This window comes from Chiloscyllium punctatum, chromosome 15 (genome assembly GCF_047496795.1).
Source record: "Chiloscyllium punctatum isolate Juve2018m chromosome 15, sChiPun1.3, whole genome shotgun sequence".
Classification (NCBI taxonomy): Eukaryota; Metazoa; Chordata; class Chondrichthyes; order Orectolobiformes; family Hemiscylliidae; genus Chiloscyllium; species Chiloscyllium punctatum.
The window spans coordinates 98,256,747-98,267,318 of NC_092753.1; the positions used below are offsets into that span (position 1 = coordinate 98,256,747).

The 10,572-nt window shown below is 46.7% G+C and overlaps 1 protein-coding gene across 2 annotated transcripts in view; it reads right to left on the reverse strand.

The window, feature by feature from the left end:
• Positions 1 to 9,916, reverse strand: part of robo1 (roundabout, axon guidance receptor, homolog 1 (Drosophila)) — a 682,199-nt gene extending 672,283 nt beyond the window's left edge. Inside the window, exon 1 of one of the 2 annotated variants that reach the window (XM_072585788.1) lies at positions 9,718 to 9,916. The gene's annotated coding sequence lies outside the window, so the exon portion shown is untranslated. The remainder of the gene's footprint in view (positions 1 to 9,717) is intronic. The other variant, XM_072585789.1, reaches the window with a different exon arrangement.
• Positions 9,917 to 10,572: the final 656 nt, after the last annotated feature.

The window sequence follows — 10,572 nt, forward strand, 5'->3', positions numbered from 1 at the left end:
ACGCACCCCCATGTCTGCTTCCTCACACCCACTCCTGCCTGCCTGCCCACTCCATTGTCACTCTCACTCTATGGCACTTTCCCTGTTCTCTGACTCCCCCCCACTCTCTGTACCCAATCTCCACTGCTCCACCTTCAGTGACCTTTTCCCTCTGCATCCCTCTACCCCCGAATCACAGGATTGTCAACAGTGCAGGAGGCCATTCAGCCCCACCCCATATGACAGTATTTCCTCCTTATTCATATTCATTCTCAGCTACTCCCCTGTGGGAGCCCCGGTTTGCTGATTTTCTTTTTTTTAAAAAAGGCTAGAACCCAAAGTCGAAGTCAGACTGCTATAACTGCAATCCTAAGGAAGTTGTTTGCAATTTGAAAATCACGTTCACATATTTTTTGAGCTGGAAGGAAAGAGACAAACTGAAAAGCGTTTGAGTTAAGAAAATTCTACGCAGCAACAAACTCTGATCAGTTGAGTGCTCATAAAAAGGGGCCAGTGCCAAGAGTGTGAAAAATACCCAGATGCTACAGACATGCAGCATCTCCGTGTGGGTAAATGGACACAAAACCTAAAAGAAAGAATCAGTGCCAATCTCCTGCTTTTTCCACATCTCCTTGCACACCTTTCTTGCCCCCTTCCTTCTCTTGACCTCTCACTCTCAACCCTTCCCGTGATCAACTCCCCCCACCCTCCTGACCCGAGTGCAACTCTCTCATTGGCAGGTTACCACTGCTGCTACTCACTGGAATGACAGAGCTGCTCCTAACTCGAGATCCAATGGGAGTAGAGGATCCACCACCATTCAGAGAAGCTGACGCATGTAGAAAGTAGGTTTATGATGCACTGGTAGTGTCCTTACCTCTGATCCAGGAGACCCGGGTTCAGGTCCCAGCCACTCCAGCAGTGAGTAATGACAATACCTCTGAGCGGCTTGACTAGAAACAGATCTAGAAAGTGAGCACTGAGCTGACAGATGAGAGTCAAACCCTTTTCTCAGCACGTGGGCAGGAAAGCAGTTGTGAACACGGAGCTTTTCCAGGGGGTTTCATCAAACCTCTCATTTATCGCCACATCCCAGCTCTGCTCTCTCACCTGGGCTTCACACTCTTCTGGAAACAGTGGAATAAATGCTGGATTTTAAAGTGTTGAAATGTCACTCCAGTTGAGAGGGGAGGGTGTGCTAATAAACAGTGCACTGCTGCTGACGGTGGATAGCCTGAGAGTCCAGTTAGCAGCGACTGGTCTGTGTTCCTACCTGTTAAACTCTCCCTGTGCATCCCCAACATGGGAAATCGGCCAGGTTAAAAGTTCACTCACTGACTGAGAACCAAATGAGACCTTCCCCAAATCCAATTTTGGATTTACAGAAGCAAACTTATTATTAACCAGGACCTAGGAGTGTACTGATTTGATGAAACATTCTGGTTGATCAAGAGGTCAATGTAAAGACATACACTAAGTTAATAGAAATGTAATGCAGGGAGTATACTCATCACGGTTAGACTTTATTACAGCATTAATAGACAAGGTCTTTTCCCTGGGGTGGGGGAGTCCAGAGCTAGAGGGCATAGGTTCAGGGTGTGGGGGGGAAAGATGTAAAAGTGGCCCAAGGTGCAAAATTTTCACACAGAGGGTGGTGCATATATGGAACGAGCTGCCAGAGGAAGCTGGTGGAGATTAGTACAATTGCAACATTTAAAAAAGATGTCTGGATGGGTTTATGAATAGACAGACATTGGCCAAGTGCTGGCAAAAGGGTCTGTTTCCCTGCTGTACATCCCTACGAGTCTAAAGCACTGAAATAACAAAGCAACTCGACCTTAAATAAATGGCAGCAGCAGCAGAAAGCCCTTTTATTCACACCTAGGTATTTTGGTATGAACATGAGTTTCCGGTATTTGAGGTACATTATTTTTGCCAGTTTACTGAGAGTGACAGTTCACAAGGTGCCGATTAAATCAAAATTTATTAAAATCAACTCAGTTTCAGGAAAATTAGAAGATGACTCAGCATTTGCCTTTCACACCCCTGAGAGTTGCTCGCTGCTAGGTCTTGAAGGTCAAGTCACAGTCCCGCTCAGTCCGAGAGGGATGAGCAAACTCCCTCCTTCAAGATAATTGGTCTCAGTGAGTTGGACCTGAAGCTGGGATTGCACACTGGACCCTTCCCAGCTTGTTTCCCTCACCAGACACAGGCGTCTCTCACTGGGCCAGCAATTTATTACCCATTCCTGGCTGACCCTTTGCAATGTCTAACCACGAAGCCATTTCAGAGGGAAGCTAGCGGTCATCCACATTGTGGTGGGTCTGGAGTCACATGGAGGCCAGGCCACGTAACATCTGCAGATTTCATTTCTGAAAATAGAATTGGTGACCCAAATGGGTTTTTGACAAAGTGGTTACCAATAAGCCAGCTTTTACTGACGTTTTACTGAGTTCAAATATTAGGCATGGTGGGGGAGGGGGGGGGAGGTAGTCAGATCCATGACCCCGAAGGCATTTTAGCCGAGATTACTAGCCCAGTAAAATATTGGCATACCACAGCCTTCCAGTAAATACAACCACAAAGAAAAAAGTCCTTGATTTCCAAGATGTCCAGAACTCCTTGAACCATTAATCTTGCTGAACCCAACATGGATTCCCAATGACACCCACCATCACCATCACCATCACCATCACCATCACCATCTTCCCCTTTAAGCAACACCATCCCACATGGGCCTCAAAGCTGTCCTGCTCCTGCGGACAACCAGTTGTCATTTAGGTTTGCACCACGGCGCTCCCGCCTGTGTCGCGCCGCGGTGCTTCTGGCCGGTCCCCCCGCCTGTGTCGCACCGCGGTGGGCCCGGCTGGTGGGCCCGGCTGTGCCGCACCGCATTGCAAGTTACATATCTTCATACGTTGAGTTTTCTTTGTAAACTGTGAGAACATGTACATACATGGGCCTAGTATTAACAGATCAGTATTGGTGAGAGCGTTCTGTGGCTCATTTCTCAGGGACCACAGTCAATCTACCTCATTTTTAATTACACAACTCTTGGTGGTTAACTATCATTTGTCATTAACTGATGCATTATCCATGGCAACAACTCTACCAATCTCAACCAATCAGAATTCCCCTCTCTGTTATGTACTAAACCAGACCACTCAAAACATTCTTAAGCAGGCAGCTCAAACTGTAATTTGCAATTTGTTTCGGGAAGTGTACAATGAAAATTACCCAGAGGACGTTAGTGAGGTTGACAACTAGATTTTAAAACAGACAAAAATTTATTCACAAAATTATACAATGAAATACACAGAACAGAATAAAGAATCCTACAGAACTCAGCCTATCCAACTAGACTTAATTATGCTGTTCTGAATACACACAACAGTCCCAATAAGCAAACTCCCTTTGAAAACCAGTATAAATGGAACAAGAATGTGCAGGTCAGGTGAATTGGCCATGCTGAATTGCCCATAGTGTTAGGTGAAGGGGTACATGTAGGGGAATGGGTCTGGGTGGGTTGCTCTTCGGAGGGTCAGTGCGGACTTGTTGGGCCGAAGGGCCTGTTTCCATACTGTACGTAATCTAATCTAATCATATGCTTACAGGTTGAACTTGAAGTTGACGTTGAAGGGGAGAGGGAGAGGGAGAAAAAAAAAAAAGAGGGAGAGGGAGAAAAAAAAAAGAGAGAGAGAGTTTCCACAGAGCCCCCTGTTGAATTCCTTACCCATTCAAGACTGAACTAAAACTGGTCAGCTCAGCTAGAGAGCTGACCACTGCCCTTTCATTATACAGGTCACTTCTAAAACATTACCCCCTTGGCCTGAAGTCTCATCTGTTTGTATATAAACAAACGGCCTCTCAAAATCCGTTTCATCTCTGTACCAAACCAGACTGATCAGAGCACAGCCTGGTTTATTACCCCTCTGAAAAATATCAAGGCCAGAGTCTCCTTGAGCCAAGGAACAGCTTTTAGAAAAGATGCTTTGTGGTCGGTGTTGGGTCCACTGCTGTTCGTCATTTTTATAAATGACCTGGATGAGGGCTTAGAAGGGTGGGTTAGTAAATTTGCGGACAACACTAAGGTCGGTGGAGTTGTGGATAGTGACGAAGGATGTAGTAGGTTGTAGAGAGAGAGATAGATAGGATGCAGAGCTGGGCTGAGAGGTGGCAAATGGAGTTTAATCTGGACAAGTGTGAGGTGATACACTTTGGTCGGAGTAACCGGAATGCAAAGTACTGGGCTAATGGTAAGATTCTTGGGAGTGTAGATGAGCAGAGAGATCTCGGTGTCCATGTACACAGATCCCTGAAAGTTGCCACAGAGATTGATAGGGTTGTTAAGAAGGCATACAGTGTTTTGGCCTTTATTAATAAAAGGATTGACTTCCGGAACCAGGAGGTTATGCTGCAGCTGTACAAAGCTCTGGTACAGCCACACTTGGAGTATTGTGTACAGTTCTGGTCACCGCATTATAAGAAGGATGTGGAAGCTTTGGAAAGGGTGCAGAGGAGATTTACTGGGATGTTGGCTGGTATAGAGGGGAGGTCTTACAAGGAAAGGCTGAGGGCCTTGAGGCTGCTCTCGTTAGAGAGAAGAAGGTTGAGAGGTGGCTTAATTGAGACATACAAGATAATCAGAGGGTTAGATAGGGTGGACAGGGAGAGCCTTTTTCCAAGTATGGGAACAGCAAACACGAGGGGACATTCACTTTAAAGTGAGGGGAGATAGGTATAAGACAGATGTCAGAGGTAGTTTCTTTACTCAGAGAGTAGTAAGGGTATGGAATGTTTTGCCTGCAACGTTAGTAGATTCGCCAAGTTTAAGTGCATTTAAGTTGTCATTGGACAGGCATATGGACGTACATGGAATAGTGTAGGTAGGATGGGCTTCAGATTAGTATGACAGGTCAGCACAACACTGAGGGCCGAAGGGCCTGTACTGCACTGTCATGTTCTATGTATAAAAGTAGGGCAGTGTTGCTACAACTGTACAAGGCATTAGTGTGACCACATCTGGAGTATTTTGTACAATTTTGGTCCCCGTGCTTAAGGAGGGATGTAGTTGATTGAAGGCAGTTCAGAGGAGGTTCACTGGATTGATTCCAGAGAGGAAGGTTTGTCTTATGAAGAGAGATTGAGCAGTTTAGGCCTTTACTCCCTGGAGTAAAGAATGAGAGGAGATTGAATTGAGGGATATAAGATGCTAAAGGGGATTGATAATGTAGAGACTGAGAGGTTGTTTTCTCATGAAGGACAGTCTAGAATGAGAGGTCATGGATTTAGGAAAAAGCACTGAACGCACAGCCAGTAGGGAGGCACGAGATCACAACTGGAAGATCAGAGACAGATGTAAGGGTTGTAGTGGCCAGAGAAGGTTACAGAAATGGAAAGAGGAACATAGAAATAAGGATATGAATTTGAAATGAAAGTGTCTGGAAGCCGCACTGTCCCCTGTAGTAATTCACTGGTTGTGAAATGCCTTGATGTGCCTCGGAGGTGTGATGAGATGATCAAATCAATTGATGCTTTCTCTCTTTCACAGATAATTTCCAACCCGCTGAGTTAATGAACCACTTTCCTTATCCAGCTGCTTTCAACTAGACCGAAGAAGGTTGAGCTGTGCTATCTCGCTCCATTTAACACTAGCTTGGTGAGACCCAACGGAAATGTCAGTTGAAATTTGAAAGGGTTCAGGGAGAGGCTGAACAGGCTGGGGCTGTTTTCCCTGGAGCATCAGAGGCTGAGGGGTGACCTTTTAGAGGTTTACAAAATCATGAGGGGCATGGAGAGGGTAAATGGACAAGGTCTTTTCCCTGGGGTCGGGGAGTCCAGAACTCGAGGCTGCAGTTTTAGGGTGAGAGGGGAAAGAGAAAAAAAAAAGAGACCTAAGGGGGCAACATTTTTACACAGAAGGTGGTGGGTGTATGGAATGAGCTGCCAGAGGATGTGGTGGAGGCTGGTACAATTACAACATTTAAAAGGCATCTGGATGAGTATATGTACAGGAAGGGTTTAGAGGGATATGGGCCGGGTGCTGACAAATGGGACTAGATTAATTTAGGATATCTGGTCGGTATGGATGGGTTGGGCTGAAGGGTCTGTTTCTGTTCTGTACAGCTCTGTGACTCGGTGACTATTCAGCACAGTACAGAAAGCAGCCATGCAACTTCATGTGTGTGACACCTTGCTTCAAATACAAAACCCACTACCCTAGTCTTATCCAGTCAACCAGCCTCCAGCCCCAAAAATAATCCCACTGCCCCAGTCTGGATCAATGCCCTAAGTCAATTCATAATTTGATTTACTTTTTGAATGGTGCAGTAGTGCAATGGTATCTCACTCAACTCGGAGGAGAAAATGACGAATACAGAAGCTGGAGATCAGAGTCGAAAGGTTTGATGCTGGAAAAGCACAGCAGGTCAGGCAGCATCCGAGGAGCAGGAGAGTCGATGTGTCAGGAATAAGCCCTTCATCTTTCCTGATGCTGTTGTGATTTTCCAGAGCCACATTTTTTTGACCCTCATCCCAATTGATTCAGTTTAGGTTTGACTGCACACTGCAACACTGGCTTCTTCCCCCGCCCCCGGCCAAACACCTCACCCTAAACACTGGCCATCAACTCTAACTCACTGACATTCACTGGCTAGCCACTCACAGATTAGTGTCCACAGATTCCACCCAAAGCCAATCACCCCATCCACTGAGCTACTGTCCATTTACTCATTATTGGCCCCACCCTGACGACAGGCTCTAGCCACTGCCCATGGTGCCATCTGCTCACCAGTTGTATTCATCCCCAGATTCACTGAATCTGTTGAGCCAGTCATTCACTGACTTGGACCCAAGATTTTAACTGCTCAGTACTCCCTGAACACGGTCAGGAGACCACTGCATTCCCCATTAGCACATTCTCTCCCTAGAGTCCAGATCAGTCTTTCTCCACCATCACTCCCTCCTTCCACCTTGCCCCCATCAGTTCCAGCATCTTTCTGTCTGTCTGCTTCTCTCCTCCCTTCCTTCTTTCTTTATAACTCCTATTTCTGCAGCCTCCCTCCCTCCATCACATATTTTTTCTCCTTTGTCTCCCGAACCAGACAAACCTCTCGGGGTCTCAGAAGCCTCCCCTAGGTTGGCTCCAGAATCCATTCTTTCCCCCCCCCCCTCCCCATCCCCCCCCCCCCAAACCTTCCCCCTCCCCATCCCCACATGAAAATTCCCAGGCAAAGAGCAACATCACAACTCACTCGGTCTAACAGTGACTGATAGGCAATCACAAAAATAACTGTCCACGCATAATAAATCCAACGAGATATTAGACTTGATATCAATAAGCAGAATGATGAATAATCCCCATCAATACTAATAAATGGCCACTAATACTGAGCAGTGAATGGTACAAATCCCATCGCCTCCTCTTAATGCTCTCGCTCCCTGTACTGTGAATAATTATGCTTCATAAACTCATCCACTATCCCTAATATGAAAATTAATTGTTAAGGAATGTAGAAAAATTGGAAAATCTGGTGCAGCAGAAAGTATCCATAATTAACAGGGTTGGCTGGATGTTGGACTGAAAGGTAGAGATACATGATATGCTGCTTAATAAACAGTGCAGCCTCTACTGAGCTGGGGAATGAATTAGACTCTGCAGGGTAATGCTCTGAGCATGAGAATTTCTCAATCCCTTGCAGAATTCATGTTGGAGTGAGCCTCTGTATATTTCTTCTGCTCAGTGATATCTCTGCATGCCAGCTTTCTGCAGTAACGCTGGTAAGTTCGACATCCCTCACCACCTACAGCAACTGGCCAATGTGACTGGAGAAGGCACAAGTGGCATACAGTCACACAGCCAGACAGAGAGACAGACGGACAACTGCAGTCTCTCTCACACCCACACCGACACACACATAGACAAGTGCAGTCTCACACACACGGAATCACACAGATACACAGTCTCTCTCACACACACTCTCACACACACACACACAGAGACAGAGAGACAGAGAGACAGAGAGACAGAGAGACAGAGAGACAGAGAGACAGAGAGACAGAGGATAACTTCAGTCTCTCTCACACACACACATAGACAAGTGCAGTCTCACACATATGGAGTCACACAGATACAGTCTCTCTCTCACACATACACAGACAGACAGATAACTTCAGTCTCTCTCTCTCTCTCACACACACACGCACATGCACACACATAGACAAGTGCAGTCTCACACACATATGGAGTCACACAGATACACAGTCTCTCTCTCTCTCTCCCCCTCACACACACACACACAGTGTACACGACAAAACCAGACACAGAGAGGCACAACACACACACACAGAAAATTGCACACAGAGGGAGACACAGACATAGAAACACATCAAGACACACAGAGGACAGTAGAGGTCAGACTGAGAAAGACACACACAGACAAACTCAGTGAGAGACACAAAGACAGACAACCACTGTTTCCCACGGGCTGAGGCAGGCAGAGTGACACACACACACACAGAGGTAGACCCATGTGGACTGACAGACACTGACACACACTGACTCCCCCAATACAATCACCTCCCAGTCTCTCTCCGGCTGAACCTCTTGTTAAACTGCCCTCTCTAACTCACTGCTCTGTATTCATTTCCCCTGTTAATTCTGACACAATAATCACTGGCAACGTGATCAAACATCAACTTTACCCGACAGTCCGCAACAGGGGATTTTTAAATAAAAATTCCAAAGCACGGTGGAAATGAGACAAGTCAAGCAGCAGCATCTCTGCGTTACTCCCACATTTCCCCAAATCCCTGACCAGTTTTCCCGGGAACTCTCTGAGCTGCAGAGTAAGCCGGATCCTGTGTCAGCTCAGACTGGGGCAGGATCGGACCTATTCCCAGCAGGATTCGTTTATAAATTATGCAGCACACACACAAATCCTTTCAGTTTAACAAACGGAGTCCACTACTGACTGGGTTTTTTTTTTGCAGCGACAGAGATGGCTCAATCCCTTTCCGTATCTAAAGCAACACTCATTCAAGGAACTCCGGGATCAGTGAAACTGTTGCCCAGAAATGTGCACTCCTCCAGCACTCGACCTGGGGAGGCACGTTGTGTCATCTTGAAGGTGCTGCTGAGCATTCTGGCCACACTCAGATACATCTTCCACAGCCACAAAACAAAAATAGACCGAGTCAGAGCCGGAGCCGTGTGGCCAGTTTTGCAAGGCTCTGTGTTCCTGTGGGTAACTCGGGCTCCCCCCGCCCAGGGTGCAGAGGTTCAGAGGTTCAGAATCTGGTTGAACAGTGGCTCTGAGATGGGCGAGGGCTCTGTCATTGTCAGGGAGTAGAGACACCTGTAAATATTAAACCAGCTACCCCTAGAGCTGCGGAATGCACTGCTCACACAGAAAGCCTTCTTTAACAAAAAAAAACCCAACTGTTTAACAAAAAAAAATGCAGTTTTAAAAAAATAATTCTTCCAAATGCAGCCTTTTAAAAAAAATACAGTCCTCGTTTTAAAAACACCTTTCAAATATACAGCCTTTTTAAACGACACTTTTTTTGAAAAAAAAGTGCAGTCTCTTTAAAAATACTTTTTAAAAAAAGTGGTTTCATGAAAAAAAATCAGCAGTTTCATTAAAAAAATACAGTCTCTTTCTAAAAGAAATACTTTCTTTAAAAACCACACACACTGACTGATATATTCCCACAAAATAATTGCAAGTAGCCACTCACCGAATAGGCGCTAGTTCAGATCACTATAATCTGGCCCATTGCAGTCAGTGAGGAGAGTGTGTAACTTTTCCCCAGCATCATGAGCTCAGGAAGCAGGCATCAGACTCTCGCTGAGGGAGAGAGCAGTCAGCTCAGGGTGGAGGTGTGGTGGAGCACTGAGACAGTGAGCTGGCGCTCTGTGCCTCTCGGATCTCCCATTGCAATGCAGCAGTACAGCACACAGAAAGCCACCTCGGCCTTTGTAGAGATTGCGCACAGCAACTCAAAGTGTCTACAGGGTCCTAAAGAGTCACCCCGCCCCAGCTCAACTGGAACTGCATCAGCTATTGGACTGGAAAATAGACCCCTCCTCTCTCACAGGTGACTCCTCCAGGCCCAAGCTGAGAGGATTCCTGTCTGGTTTCTTTATTCACTGGTGGGGTGTGAGCACCGTCAGCTGGCCCAACATTTCTTGCCCACCCCTAGTTGCCCACAGGAAATGACAATGGCAGAAGCAGCCCTGTCGCACCCTGCAGTGTTCTCCTCACTAACACCTGGGGGCTAGTGCCAACATTGGGAGAGCTGGCTCACAGACTAATGTCTGACACAGTCATACCTTACAGACAATGTCCCAGACCCCACCATCACCGTCCCTGAGTCATCGGCAGGACAGACCTGGCAGAGGGGGGTGGCACAGTGGGGCATAGTCAGAAGGGAGTTGCATTGGGAGTCCTCACTCCAGACCTCATGGTCTCATGGCTTCGGGTTAAACATGGGCAAGGGTGGTAGGGGCATAGAATGTACTCTGGAGTCGGGGGGGGGGGGGGGGTTCAATGCCCATGACTGAGAGGGGCTTGGCAGCAGCACCACTGATGA